This window comes from Coenobita brevimanus, chromosome 72 (genome assembly GCF_032717465.1).
Source record: "Coenobita brevimanus isolate Jiangsu-jjx chromosome 72, ASM3271746v2, whole genome shotgun sequence".
Lineage (NCBI taxonomy): Eukaryota > Metazoa > Arthropoda > Malacostraca > Decapoda > Coenobitidae > Coenobita > Coenobita brevimanus.
The window spans coordinates 20,644,931-20,661,476 of record NC_137025.1 but is presented as its reverse complement, the minus strand read 5'-3'; the positions used below and the strand labels follow the sequence as shown (position 1 = coordinate 20,661,476).

The following is a 16,546-nucleotide window of genomic DNA, read 5'->3' as shown; positions in this document are numbered from 1 at the left end:
ACGCTTTTCACCACGCTAATCACTTCCACTTTTTCCACGTCCCCATACCGTCTAAGCATACTCTCAGCTCTAGCATTTTCAGACTTCCACACTTGCATCTTTCACGAATCATCTTATTCCTTATCCTGTCCTCCGTGCACACTCCACACACATTCCTCAACAGTCCCATCTCCACTGCTTACTCTTGACTTTTCATTTTCACGCTATATCATAGTCTTGCACCTGTATGTTAAAAGCAGCTGCAAAAACTTTCATGCAAGTCTCTTGCAGCCACTACACTCAGACTTCTGCATCTTTTCAGGCCTTCATAGCATTAACCACTTCCCTTCCTTGTGCCACTCTTTTGCACATTAACCTCTCTTTCTTGTCACTGCACCCAGGTACTTAAACTCTCACCAATATCAGTCTCTCTCCATTCACCATAGCATCACACTGGGAATCACCTTTCTTAGCAACCATCACCTCACTCTTATCTGCATTTATCAGGGCACACCACTCACAGATACCTATATAACTCTGCATCAGTGCATTAAGCTCTTGTCTAGTATTTGCAAGCAGCAGTGCTTCATCTGCATACATCAGATTTGAGGTATCCTATCTTTCACTATTCATTATGAATGCCATCCCTCTTTCCATTACGCATGCATTTACCTCTCTCATTACTATCTGTCTGTCAACAGCCAGATTCCTTAATCCCACAATGAGTGGCCACAAACAATTCAACTCCATGTTGCCCTGCCTCCTGTCATTTTGCTGCCCAGTCCCCAGCCCACACCCCACTCTTTCACTTATCTCTCTGCTCCATCCCTCCATCTCATCCTCAGTCTCCCCCTCCCTCACCCCTCCTCCACGTCGCTCACATACACCCTCCTCTTTAGTCTGTCGCTCACAATCCTCTCAACATGGCCAAACCTCCTCAGTGTGTTCCTCCTAATGCCATCTATCACATCCACACCACAATGCTCCTTCACTTCCTCATTTGTCAGTCTGACTATCCATATACAGTAACTCCATATGCTTCTCTTAGATAACTCATTTCCACTGCCCTCACTCTTGAGTCCTTCCAAGAAGGTCCAAGCTTCATTTCCATACGTTAGAGTTGGTATCATAATACTGTCATGCAGTAACTTGTTACTTTCATGTTCACTTCCCTATTTCATATCACTGCTTTCAAAGAACCAGCAACCATTCTTCCCTATTGTACCCTGTCAAGTACGTCATCCTCTAAACTTCTTCACTCATCACACTACCCAAGTACTTAAAAGCACTTAACATTTTTCCATATCCTCACCATGCAGCCTCATTGTGCATTCATTTACTTCATTTCACAACTTTACTCCTCCCTGCAATTACCTTTAGATTCTGTTTCTTACAGACTCTTCCAGACTCATTCACCTAGCTTCGCAGTTCCCTTTCGTCTTCACCTAACAATACAACATCATCTGCAAACAACAGAACAGGAAGTTTGCAAATGCTGCCCTCTCACATTAGGGCTGCTCCAACATCCACTGTGCTACCTTGTATCTCTTTTATAACCTCATCAGTATACAGATTGAACAGCCATGGAGACATGACACATTCCTGTTTCAATCCAACATTCAAATAGAACAATTCACTTAAGTCATTATCCACGTTCACTGCAGCCTTAGTCCCCTCATACATACTCTTCATGGCATTCAACACTTTCCCATTTACTCCATATATTCTTAATATCTTCCATATTCCTTGTCTATCCACCCTGTCATATGCGTTCCCCAAATCCATGAAGGCTGCATATAACTTCTTTCTCTCCTCTAGAAACTTTTCCACTAAAGACCTAAGAATGAATATCCAATCTACACAACCTCTTCCCCTCCAAAAATCTCCCTGTTCATCACCAACTAATTCCTCTGTTATTTCCCTAACTCTGTCAATAAATATCCTGCCATATAGGTTTCCTATTTCACTAAGAAGACAAATGCCCCTGTGAATACCACACACTTCATTTTCCCCTTTTCCTTTGTACAGGAGAATGATTATACAATACATCCCCCTAGTACGCGAGTATGTGGGCGGCAGAGGACGTCGCGTACTAGGAATTCGCGTATTGTGAATACATAAACTTTTGGGAAAAATTACATATACGTGGCACCCCCCTTGATGGGCAACCCTTGAGACACCTTTCAGACCTAAGTATTGTACTATACAGGGAAACTGTCTAAGACATATTACTTAAGATAAAGTAAACCAACAAGATTATGGCTTTACTAGGTAATTCAACAAGGATATGGCTTAACTAAACCAACAAGAATATGACTACTCACCTTTACCCAAGAGGACAACAGGCGTGATGGAGGTAAGAAGAGGATCTGAGGCAGCATGAGGCACCTAGCGTGCATCTCCTGCATACTCACCACACCACCTGACACACCTCCTTCCTCACCACTTTCGTCACCAGCACTTTCGACACTTTCACTAGCTAATGCATTCACTTCATTCATAAACCCTTCAAAGACTATTTCTGACACCTCAGACATTGAATCAGTCTCTTGATCCTCCTCAGGATATGGCTCTTCTGATGTTGAAGGGAGTGATTCCTCTTTTTGTTCAAGCCAAAGGTAACGGGTGATGAGTGTTTGCTTCCGTCTGTTTACTTCCTGGTTGTACTTGTCGGTGTAGTAACAGAAGGTTTTGTCCAGTGAAGACATCACCTCCTCCACTCATAACTGAGAGCGTTCGATGTCCTTGAATTCTTCCTTGAATTTATCAAGGGCGCACAGTACCTGGCTGATCTCCGTCATGGAAAAATCTTCACTCTCCATCACTGGTGTTGCTGGCTTTTCTGCTGCTATCTCCTGCACTGCTTCGGCCTCGTCCACTCCTTGCACGATTTCCTGGGGACCCTGCTCTGCTGCTGCCGAATGTAAACCCCTGATCTCCTCCAACGAGACGGCCTGAAATCCGGGCACAGCTTGTGCACTTGTGAGAGTGGCTGCCTCGGCAGCGGCCAGGGACTGAAAGCCGCTTCCTGGTGCGATTTCACACAGGTGCGTTACGAGGAGGTGCCAAGCATGGTTAATTGTTGCAGTGGTTATATCTGCCCAAGAGGACAACAAAAGAGTGATGGCATCCTTGAGGTTGAATGACTGCCAAAAAGCCATAATAGTCTTACCAGGAGTTGAAGTTGTTTGTGCGGGTGCTGTGCGTGGTGAGGATGAAGCAGGTGAAGCGGGTGGCGAGTCCAAACCATCCTTGGCGTCCATGACGTCACTCCCAACTGTGTTCAAGTCAGAAATTGCCTGCAGTTCCTTACAGCTGTCGGTCTTGCTGCAGAGGTGATCTTAGAGGTTTTGGTGGTATAGCTGCTTGACCGTTGCAATCAGCTCCTGGTCTAGCGGTTGGATGAGAGAGGTCGTTCTTGGGGGCAGAAAAACGATCTTGCATTCCTTGCTGAGGTCTGCTAGCCAAGTTGGATGACTTGGGGCATTATCGAGGATGAGAAGCACCTTGAAGGGGATGCCAAGTTCCCGGGATTTTGCCTTAGCATCAGCGATGAAATGCCACAATAGCCACTTGGAAATGATGCTACTCATCATCCAACCATTGGAGTTGCTGTACCAGTATACTCCGCTGTCATCCATGCAGCGCAGATTCCTGTAACATCTGGAGTGTGCTGCAGTATGCACCACAACAGGACGCATCTTGTGTGAACCTGATAAGTTCATGGTGAACATAACTTATCCTGCTCTTGTTGATTTTTCTGCCGCGGGCCTGGCGCTGATGCTTACTAATATAAGTACACATCGGCATAGCCTTGTAGTATAGGGCTGTTTCATCAGTGTTATAAATTTGGTCCCTGCTGTAGCCGCTCTCGTCAATTATCTCCTTTACGATGGCTGGATAATCCCTGGCCGCCATTTCATCCACTGATGCACGCTCCCCCATGAGACGAATGTGACGCAGCTCCTTCCTCTTCAGAAAGCGGCAAAGCCATCCCACGGAGGCTTTAAATGGTTTCTTTACAGCAAGCTTCAGAGTTGTAGCTTTGTAGAAAATCTTGGCCTGGTTCTTGATGTAGCGAGCATTCATGGAATTCCTTCCTTCTCCTTCCTCAGGATAAAAGTAGCCAGGTACCGCTCCAGAAGAATCATAGCCTGGTTGGTCAGCCTGCCTTTCCTGTCCAATGCCGCTGTCCCATATGTCTTCACAGTCTTCTTTATGGTCTCCCTGTTAGCCCATATAGTTCGCATGGACGATTCTGCCAAGCCTAGTTCCTTGGCAATGGCCGTGTTGCCCTTTCCATTCTCCTTCCTAATGACTTGCATCTTCATGGCATGGGTGATGCGCTTCTTCTTCCTGGAGGAGGGAGCAGCCATCCTGGCTCACAAAAAAAATAGCCTCAGAGTGTATGGGGATGTACCTGGAACAGTGACTGTACACTCTGTGTGCATGTGTTTCCTCTGCTGGGACTCTCACCTCACCACCCTCCAAGCGGCGCATATGGGCATCATGTGATGAGTGAGCAGCATCGACGTCACAAGGTGGGCGGAGCGTAAGTAACCGTTATCGCTTCTTGGGGGGGCAATGTCGCATACTCAGGGTAACCCCGGATTTGGGCCACTCTTTGTTGCCCGTCTCGCTTACAAGGAGTTCAGTTCGCGTACTAATAAAAAATACACTAAAAAAAAAAAAAAGAAGGTCCTCGCGTACAGGGGGGATCGCATACTCGGAATTCGCGTACTGTGGGGATGTACTATACGTGACTTCCAATCCTCTGAAACACTACCATCCTCCCAGGCCAGTCTGCACATCTTTCGTATCTATTCTAATATTCTCTGTCCCCTGTGCTTCAGCATTTCACCACATACTCCATCCGTTCCTGGGGCTTTCCCCATGTTGAGTGTTCTTTTTTTAAATAACAACAAAGGAAGGAAGAACAAATGACCAAAAACAAAAAACAATCCATACACCAGATTACTGGCATCCACCATTCATAAAATATCTGTAACAGTTGGACTTGAAGACCTGTAGGTTGAAGTTTGGGGGGAAACAACTCCGGGGAAGCGAGTTCCATAGAGAATCAGTGTGGGGAATAAAAGAATTCTGATACGTAGAAGTTCTGCTATATGGCTGTGTGACATTCCAGTCATGAGTGCTACCAGATGCCCGTCTAGCATAAGGGAAGACATGGAGAGGTGGCACAATGGACACAACTTCATCTAAGCATTTGCCATAAAAATATTTGTAAAATAATGCAAGAGAGACAACATTCCTTCTTGCTTGTAGGGGAGATAGTTTATTTATAATAGCAGGGTTATTAATAATTCCAACAGCTTTTGTTCTGAATTTTTTTTAGTTTTTTTTGTGCAACCTCTCCACATCCATTCCACGAGGGTGAGCAATATTCAGGCTGAGAGCGCACATGACTCTTATATTTTATAGCTAACTGCACGTCAGTGAAGAAGTTACGGACTCTGTACAATAATCCAAGTTTCTTTGAGGCGGTTTTAGCAAGTGAACTGACATGAGAGGTCCAGCTGAGGGCATTGTTAAGTGAGACACTGAGAATTTCAATACTTTTGGAGATGGGAATATTAGTAGCATTGAAGGTAATATATGAATCTGGCAGTATCTGTCTGTTAGTAAATTTTATATACTATATTTGGTTTTACTAGCTTTAAATGAGACAAGGTTGTTTTGTCCCCATTCATTGACTGTAGATAAGTCTTGATTTATGGAGATGGCTGTACTGAGTTGAGAGTTAGAGATAGTAGACTTTGTAAATACTTGTTTTAAGGGTGAATGAACTGTGAAGTGTTGAGTCATCGGCATATGAATGGATGGGATTGTGGGTGACAGGTAAGAGATCATTAATATGAACCAGGAACAGGGTTGGCGCCAGAACTGATGCCTGTGGCATGCCAGCATTAATTGAGTGGAAATTGGAATATACATCATCTACTTTTACTCTTATTTTTCTGTCACTGAGATATGAGGAAAGCAGAGGAACAAAAGGCATTAGTCCATAGCAAGGGAGTTTGGACAGCAGGGAATGGTGCCACACTCTGTCAGATGCTTTAGAAATATCAAGGGCTACTGCATGAGTTTCTCCATGTTGGGCAATTGACTGATGGATGGTATGAGTCAGGAGATTGAGAAAGTCGATGGTGGATCTTTTGTGGTGAAAACCATGTTTTCCATCACTAATTAAGTTGTTGGATTGAAGATGTTTAACCATGTGCATATTAATTAAAATATCAAATACTTTACCATGAGAGGATGTGACAGCTATTGGTCTGTAATCAGAGGGGTCAGAGGAACTTCATTTCTTTGGAATTGAATGGATATTGGCTTCTTTCCTTGAATTAGAGAATGAAGAAGTAAGAAGTACATATGATTAGTCTGAATAATTTAGCTAGAACAGAGGCAAGTTCTGAGGAACACGTTTTCAAAACAGTTGGAGGAATTCCATCTGGGCCTGGAGCTTTGTTGGTTGGTAAGTTGTCTTGGATGGATTTTACATATCTTGTCTGTATTTTACTGATCTCATCCTCCTTTCTCATCTCCCTCCTTTTCCCAGCCATTCCCCATCCTCTTATACTCTCATTACTCTCATTCTCTATGTTTAACAATTCCTGAAAGTGTCCTCTCCATCTGCTTATTATTTCTCCCATTTCCACTAGCAATCTGCCACTTATACCTTTCACTCCCCTTACTACAGTAGAAGCTTGATTAACCAGAATGTATGGAGATTCTTCCATTCCGGATATGGAATTTTCTGGATAATTGAAAGTTACTCTTAGAAATTTTCTGATAGGCCAGACAAATGAAATACAGTAGCACCAAACTTGGAACTTTACTTCATAAAGTACACCCAAAAGCAATAATCGTTAGCCCCCCTAGTTGCCGAAGCCAAAGGAAGGATAGACCAGGGGAAACAATGAGGCATATAGTTCCCCCGGCCCTCTCCATTGCACCCCTCTCTACCCAGCTCCCGTCTAAACGTTGCCAGGTAGGTTTGTAACATTCGTGGCTGATGTTATGTTTTGTCCATGTCTACATGGATTAACATTCACGTGAGTTACCACTAGCATCTGGAAATAGATAGATAGATAGATAGTTAATAACGTACCATGAAGTAATGTGTGATAATGTGTTACCAGCTGGCATATGAATGTGGAGAAGCAGTGTGAAATATATAAAGGCATGAGTATGAAAAAAGCTGAGCGAGTATTATAATAATATAGTCTTATGGTGGCAACCATCATCCACTCACTTGATGTAGTGCTGCCTACTTCTTCCTTAGCCTTTATCATTCTTTTTCTGTGCCTGCCCTACTCTCTTCCTATTTCTCCCATCTTTCCTGTCACTTCTTATTGCTGTTCTTTCCTTTACAGGTGGCTTTACATTGAGTGACAAGCCAAATGGCTTCCTGTAAGCTAAGAAACCATTTATAACGCTGGGTGGTAACCATATAACCAACCCATATGTGCTCCCTACGTGTCAACAAGTGGGTTGGTGGAGGGTTAGTGCCCCTCCCCGTAAAACAAATAACTCAAAGTCAAATGGCCACCCCTTACGGGATTAAGGCGTCTGGCAATAGATAGATAGATAGAAATAATTTTCCCATTTCAAGTGTATAAATCTGTTTCAACCACATTTACGATATCTGTTACCTTCCAGCGGTGCTCCAGGTTGTTAGTCATTCAAAAATGTTTTCTGGTTATTTATATTTATATACAGACACAAAAGCAGCTACGAATAATATTCCCTTTATATATGAGACTTTGCTTCAGAGATTTGAGTCATCCTTTGGCATGGATTACACACACACACACACACACAAAACTTGTTGCATAATTTCACACATACATATGCACACAGACCTGCAACAAAATGTCAGTGCATAGCCGCTGGATCTGAAGATGAGGACTACAGTCCTGTTATTTACTGAATCAGTTATCTCTTCCCCCATCATCGTATCCTTCATCCTAATCACAGTTATAATTACATCAGCATGTGTAAGTGTAATGACTGCACTGTGGGATCGTGTTACTTTACAGCAAATGGTTAAAGTGCTAGTCTGATGAATAATTTTGTTTGGCCGCTCCAGTAATGCCTAGAGCAAAATGAGTCTTCTTTGTCTCTCATATAAGTGTTAGATTTACATGTGGCAAATGCCAAGTTGTTTCCTATAAAGACAGGCAGCATACAAAGGTCGTAACCCCCATGCAATCTGCTAGCAGTACACAACTTTATGGCCATGTGACACTGACATTGGAAATTGCTGGGTTTATTTCACCTACCAGTTTAAACCAGAGAACTCACTCCTATACTGTATGGTATCATGTCCACCTGATTTGCAATATATATGTTTATAAAATGTGTGCTCAAATTGTGTTAGATGTTTTGTTCATGTTCTGGGAGTTGTTGGTTTGCACTGCGGTGAAAAAATTGGGGAATGCAGTGACAGACTAACAGATATCGTAAATGTGTGTAAAATAGTTTCATACACTTGAAATGTGAATATTATTTATTTGTTATTAACCCTTTCGCGCACGATAAGTTTCAGTAAGTTTTCCGGCGCACCACTTTTTTTTGCGAAGCTGCCCGGCCCGGCTGCCCGCGTGCAGCAAATAACACGTATTCTCTATTTATTTTCGTCACCCAAACATCAATATAGTGCCATGAAACCTATGTCACCTTTTTCTTTGAAGTTTGTTGTAGCTGATAAGCACCACAAAAAAACAGGAAAACACGAATAAAACAACATTAGGCGGCCGTGAATAAAGTTTCGCTACGTCACGTTCACTTCCCAACATCACCATTCGAATGTTTTCCATCATACAGGAAAATGTTATTAGAAGTTTTGATAGAGAATTTCATCAGCTTTCTAAGGAGACAAATCCGGTGTTGATACAATTTGTAGTTTTCGAGAAAATAGCCAAAAACTGAAAGCCATTTTTGAAAAAAAATCAAGGAGCTCTAATATGGAAATTTTCTTGCAGATGTTATTTTTTATTGCATAATATTATGCAGAATTTCACCAGCTTTCTAATGAGCACCTCTTGGTTTCCATATGCCTCATAGTTCTCGAGTAAATCGCCAAAAGCGACTGGGAACTCACGTCCGTACGTCACTTTCGTGATGTGCGCACAGCATACGCAATATTCCCGCTTACGTAACAACGAATTCTTATCATAGATATTACATTGTTATGTCGTGTACATACGTAGAATTTACTGCTCTTTATCTTGGTTCATATAGGAAATCAATATGTCCAATAGTTTTCAAGTAATTGGCCGACAAAGTGAGATTAGTCCTCCGAGTGCTTTCGACTTTACCGAAAGTCTGTTCCCCTAACTTTTCCAACAGAAAATTCTCCCAGAGGCGTATATTCTGCAAATGAACATATGTAGAATTTACTGCTCTTTATCATGGTTCTTACGGGAAATCGATACGTCCAATAGTTTTAGAGTAATTGGACGACAAACGTAGAATACTCTTCCTCACCCACACGTGAGATAAAAAACACTCTTTCCCTACCTCACCCACGGCAACATATTTTCGCTTGTTATGTTTTATTATTTTCTTTTTTTACTCAAAATATACACGTAAAATATCATAAGGTTTTTGATAGTGCTGTCAGAAACTCGACATGACCACTAGTCTTTTTGCTAGGTTCTGACAAAGAAGCTGAACTTTCATCCATCTCATATGTGTGTATGTAAAAAACATTATTTATTTGTGTAAAAATATTGAACTATAGAAATAGGTCAATATACAGATCAACAAAATACGGATAACTCACTTCCTCCAGAGGTGTTGAGATGCTGGCAGTACTTGAAGATGAGGAGTTTTGTAGTGTGTGAGCGTGTGCGTGTGTGGGTGAGCGTGTGCGTGTGTGGGTGAGCATGTGCGTGTGGGTGAGCATGTGGGTGTGGGTGAGTGTGTGTGCGTGTGTGTGTGTGTCTGTGGCTGCGACATATTTTCTTCTCTCCTTGCGATACATTTGCCTAAAACACATGCAATCCACACAATAGATTTCTCCATGAACATTCGCTGCACGACATACGTATGTATATGTGGCTGTGGCATATTTCTTGTCTCTGACACTTGTGCTTTGTTTTAGCTAAGTCAGTCAATACATGAAATATTTCTCTGTGAACACTTGCTGCGACTCTATTTTATTGGCACACACGACGCTCCTTCACGAACACCCGCAGCATGTTTGATGTATATTTCACACAATTCCATACTCATTTTCACTATCAGAATCACAATAATTCCATCACTAAACACCTCTAATTCTTCCTTCCCGACTATAAAAACTGTACGTGATGCCTGCCCCATTTCACACTATGGTTCCTTAATTTTACCAAGCCAGCCACAATATCTTTCACACAAAATACACTTTAGGCATTGGCTTCATTACATACGTATTTGTAATCATGCCATGGGCCTTGGGGAGGGCGAGAGGCGAAACCCCGCAACAGTGAACACGCATATCGGCTCGTAAGCCTAGCGCTTCTTAACGGACTTAATTCCATTTCGTGACATATATCTGTGTTCCATCGACAGTATCACATACAAATATGCTCACAAATATTGCATTATCACACTGAGTCCATAGGGGCTTCGGCTTGGGCGGGAGGGGGAGAATTAGTAGGAGTTTAAACGGCCTGAAGACACAACGCAACCGTCCGCCTGGCTGCTTGGAAGAGACTGAGGTATATCGCTACGTGCTGGGCCCAGTGAGGCAGCTCAGTGTTGCCAATGCCTTACCATTGGAAAGAGCAGTAGTCGCTACAATGCGTCAAAATTTGACGCGATTTCGCCAGAAACTTTTTTTTTTGGCTAATTTTTTTGTGCTTAGAAACGTGATTTGAGTGACTGATTATCTTGAAATCAATCCCCATGAAATGCGAATCGCGTGACTGTGCCTGAGAGGGTTAATATGAATGTATTATTAAAATGCAGTAAAATTATACTCACTCCACTTTTTTCATTCTTCCACCTCTATTTACATCACATTGCTTCAGTTTACTGTGCTAGCTAGTAACACATAATTTCACATTACTCCATGGTATGTTATTAATGCTAATGGTAACACACGTGTCAAGTCATGTAGAAATGGACACAATGTAACATCGCCAGCCACGACTGTTATAAACCTACCCACAACGTTTAGACAGGGGTTGGGTAGAGAAGGGTGGAGTGGGATGGGGTGGGGGTGGCGGGAGGGGGGAAGGCCGTGTTCGTTCGCCTGGTCAATCTTTCCCATGGCTTCAGCTACTAGGGGGTCTACCGATTATTGCTTTTGGGTGTACATTATTCAGTATAAGATACAGTACAGGTACACTGCAATTCACAAAAAAAGACAGCAGGAGTAGTTGTACAGGACTGAACTCAAACCAGCAAACATTACCAAAAATAATTTTTAAAAAATGTAGCATATGTTACAGGCCAAAATAATTTTGAAAACTTAGCTGTGTACACTACTTTATCCTGTACTGTAGAACTAATCAAGAATTATAGGGAGATGACTGGTATCCGGAATATTTTTGATCCCATGCCTGATTGAATTTGCGTTCCGGTTATATGGATGTGCCGATGCATCGGGTGCCGGTTAATCGAGCCTTTACTGTACCTTCTTATCGCCATGTCTAACTCTTGTCACCTTCTTCCAGAACATTTTCTTACATTGCCTCCACTTTACACTCAAATTCCTTCCAAATTCCTTATCCACCCTCTACTTACTCTCACTTTCTAATATTTTCACCTCTCTCTTCCTCTTGACACAGCCTCTGCTTCCCATCCACTCACTATATGCATTCTTTTTTTGTGGCACAGCTTGTCTCACCTCTTCACTCTGCTATAGTGTTCTTTGTGCCCCCCTTTTGCCTTCTCTTCACCCCACACACCACCTTGCATGCTGCACAGATTTCTTCTGTGAACATCATGCACACACCTTCAACCTCCTCCATCAGTTCCAAATCATATTTACACAGTCACTCCGTAACACCATCCATATATAGTGAACAACCATGGGGACTTAACACAACCATGTCTCACTCCAACGGTGATCTTGAATCATTTGCTTAGATATCCACCTACCCTGATGCATGCTTTACAACCTTCATAAAAGCGTTTAATGGCACTCAGCAGTTTGCCATGTACACTGTACATGTGGATTGCCTTCCACAGTTGTTCTCTGTTTACTGTGTTGTACATTTTTTCTGGATTCATAATTGCCACATATACCTTATGGTCCTTCTCACAAGCCATCTCAACTGTTGTATATGCCTCATTGCAAATACAATAGACCCTCTATACCTGATCAGTTGGGGGGAAGCCTGATCTGATAAAGCCAATAATCCAGTAAGTCCGATGGTACCCCTCTGAAGTGCGATTTCAAGCACATAATGGAAAATAAAGGAATGAAATAGCATATTCTAATACAGAAATCCCCCATTTATCTGACGTAATTAAGCCAAAGGTATGTCTGGAAAATGGATCCATCCAGGTAATAGACTTTTCCCCTGGCCCCCCTTCATACATAATCTTACTTTGAAAGCCATTGTAAAAGGCCACTACAGTACATTGTACAACACTTGTTCTATCCATCCATCCTTCATCCAATCCTATGCTGCCCCATGAGGAGCGTAGGAGCCTGGGGTCCTGACATTTAAGATGAGGGTGACCAGCCTCACTCATCCCTGAGTGCCATTATGTGATCAAGAAACCCCAACCTTCCCTTGGATTTAAACCTACACAGGCTCAGTCCGATTGGAGCGCCTTAATTACCTATTAAACCACCAGATGCCATAATTGGTTATATGGTTACCATCCACAGTAGTAAATGGTTTCCAGGTGTACAGGAAACCATTTGGCTTGTCACTGAGTGTAGTTTCACCCATTGGCTGAAGGAAGAGGAAAGAGTGAAGGATAGAAAGACAGAAGAGGGAGTGTAAAGTCACCCGTAGGCAGAAGGAGGAGGAAAAAATGAAAGAAAGAAAGACAGAAGAAGAAGGAGGGAAGAGAGGAAAGGGCAGACACCCAAAGCAGCACTACATCAAGTGAGTGGATGGTGAGCGCCCAAACCTACCACAACAGCACTTGTTCCGTTTGTTGTACACTACTCCGTCTGGTCAGGCAGACCCATAAACCACAGCCAAGCACTTATTGTGGTCAAGCAGACCCATTGAACAGTTGATGTCGGCATGCCGTGAGAAGCCCATAGCCTTCCATTCAGCATTGCGTCTGTCTGATTCGCGCCTGTACTTCTGATAGGAAGTTAAGTGAGACGTTTGGGGCATGGTGACAGCTACGCTTTCCCATCTCATTCATGTATATATCCCCTCTCTCTCTCTCTCTCTCTCTCTCTCTCTCTCTCTCTCTCCCTGCACTGGGTACTTCCACATACATATTTACTTCACATTTTCATCTTTGTCATCACTTTCATCTTCCCTTTCATTTTTACCTCCACTTTGACATTCACTTTGACATTCACATCACTTTCATATTTACTTCCATGCCCATTTTGACTCACATTCACCTTTACACTCACTTTCTCTGTTACTTTCATTTTCAGTTTCACTTTTACTGTCATTTGCATCTTTAATTTCTCACTGTCACATTTACCTCTACAATTGCTTTCACTCACCTTCACTTTCATCATCCCTTCTTTCACTTTCACGTTCCTCTGCACTCACCTTCACTCTCACATTCACCTTCATGTTCACCTTCATTTTTGCTTTCACCTTCACTTTTACATTCCCCATCACTTTCACCTTTGCTTTTACCTTCACTTTCATCTTCCTTTTTATATTATCCTTCACTTTCACCTTCACATTTACCTTTACACTCACCTTCACTTTCACATTTCCCATCACTTTCACCTTCATTTTCATCTTTACCCTTCACTTATATTCCCCTGCGCTTTTATATTCCCCATCACTTTCACCTTCATTTTCATCTTTACCCTTCACTTATATTCCCCTTCGCTTTTATATTCCCCATCACTTTCACCTTCATTTTTGCATTCTCCTTCGCTTTCACCTTCATTTTCACTTCTGCCTTCACTTTCACCCACTCTCTCTCTCTCTCTCTCTCTCTCTCTCTCTCTCTCATACACACACACATAAAACACAGTCAGATGTACACATACAATCTTTTCCTCACTACATACATACACACGCATGTACAATTACTGGGAATAGCTGAGGGGGTCTCTAGCGGATGCTGGGTGAACTCCGAGCCAGACAGTGTGGCGCCACTGGGCTATTCCCGCCGGGGCGGGCGATAATGTTCGTGTCGCCGTAATTTCAATCCAGACACAAGCATTTTAGCCAGATAAAATGGAAAAAATGTACATATAATGGTTTAATACAGTCAGATCACAGCATCCAGGTTATGGATCTAACGGATAATGGACATCTGGATTGATGGGGGATTACAGTACTAATAATGAAAACTCTACCCATTTTACACTTTCTTGGCACATAATTTCACACCGTGTCATAGCACTTCTTCATGACTAGTGCAGGTGGGTGGAAAAAACTGCCCCAAGTGTTGGTAACTGCATTCTGAATCACCTCACACACTGGAAGTGATCTGGTTTGATCTAACTAGCCATAGTTCTTTGGAAGGTCTGTGTGGCTTTTCACATTTACCGGATGGTAGCCGGTATGTAAGATGGTTTGACTGGAGACTTCAAAGTGCTCATTAAATCTGACATCTGGTCTGGCAGGGTAAGGTAAAGCGAAAGTTTACTATATTTGATTCACACAGCCTCTACTACTTCTGAAGCCATCCTGTTTGTCACTCACCAGGCATTCTGTTATATCCCATGCTTTCTCTGTGATTATTCCTTTCCTGCAGCACTTATTTTTTTTAATGCAATGCAAGGAAGGAGCCAAAGGCCAGGAGCCCACAAATTATTCCTTTCAAGAAAAAACAAATACAAGATAACAGAAAGCCAAATTCAGGATCTGTTCATTTTGAGATGTCTAGACACACTGCATTTGAAAGACTGGAGATCACAGGCAGTAGGAAGTACAGACAGAAGGAGACAGCTCCAGAGTTGGTCTGTTGGATACATGAAGGACTGGGAGTAATGGTTAACTCTTGGATTAGAGAGTTGGACAGAAAAGGGATGAAAGTTTGTTGCTAGATGGGTGCTATGCTCCTGCTGTAGTGGTGGAGGGATGCAAGCAGACAGTTCAGAGGAGCAGTGGCCATTGAAGTAGTGATAGAAAAAAGATAGAGATGCAACAGTGTGGTGAAGAGACAGAGGTTGAAGGGAACCAGTAAGAGGAGGAGAGTTAATGAGACAAAAAGCCTTTGACTCCACCTTGTTGAGAAGAGCTGTATGTGGGGAGCCTGCCCATACAGGAGAGCTGTTCTCCACACAGGGGTGAATAAAACCCTTATAACAACTCTGCATGGGTAAAGAAGGCATGGAGTGAGCACATATACCTAAACCATGTTCCCATTCTCTCACCCTTTCACCTTTCCATTTAGTTTCAGTCAATCCACATATATCCACTTTTGCATCCTCAAGCACCTGAACAATCTCTCTCTCTTTCACTTCATCATTCACTCCTCTCACATTCCACGTTCCCACCCTAAGAATGTCCTTTGTCCGTTCCTTAGTCGTCAGCGTATGGTCTGTCCGGGTCCGAGGAGCTTTATTCACTTTTTTAGTTAGTTCTTTTTACGGGGTGGGGCACTAACCCACCACCAACCCTTTTAGTCACCTCGTACAACAAGCAGGGATACTGGGGGAGTATTCTTGAAACCCCCCTACCCCCAATACATAATAAATTAGGCAGTTCCAGGTGAATGTAAATATCACTTAGGCTTCTCCCTTCCTTTCTTATATATATTTGTATTACGAGAAGAGATTATATGGCATATTTCAAGGGGAAATAAACAGCGAAAATTAGCGAACGAGTGCACTTGAGGTGTTGTCAGGTGATAATTAGCCAATTCCAGGTGATTGGCACTATCACTTATATACCTTATTTCTTTTTTGTATATATTATTTGGTATAAGAATAGGGCATAGGGCTTATTTCAATGGATGAAATCAGTGGAAAATTCCGGGGAAGATTTACTTAGCGCAGCACGGCTGGGCAGGCGAGAGGAGAGGGTAATGGAGGGGAGGTAGGGAGGGAAGTCAAGAACGGGGAGAAATGGCTAAATTGTCAACAATGGATGGGAGTACAGATGAGATAAGGAGTGCTGACCAGTGTTGGACATTGGCAGTACTGATAGATGATACAAGCCACCACTTGAAAGCCCGGGCGAATTCAAAATAACACAGAATCACAAAAGTGATGCCCTGCGGTATGATCCCTTGCTCCCAAGCATCATGAAAGTGATGCCCCGCAGTGAAGAGGTTAAGAATAGACTTACTTTGGTTGCCATTATTTTTGCACAAGGATATAATCATAACTTTTTCCACTCTACTGGTACAGTTTCACTCATCCATGCCCTCTAATGTATCTCAAACACTTCATTCCACTGTGTCTACTACACTGGGTCTCTGCATACACCTTGTT

General features: G+C 42.7%; 1 protein-coding gene across 1 annotated transcript in view; it reads left to right on the top strand.

The window, feature by feature from the left end:
• Window positions 1-16,546, top strand: part of LOC145407183 (queuine tRNA-ribosyltransferase accessory subunit 2-like) — a 123,619-nt gene that overhangs the window by 68,074 nt on the left and 38,999 nt on the right. The gene's annotated exons all lie outside the window — the stretch shown is intronic.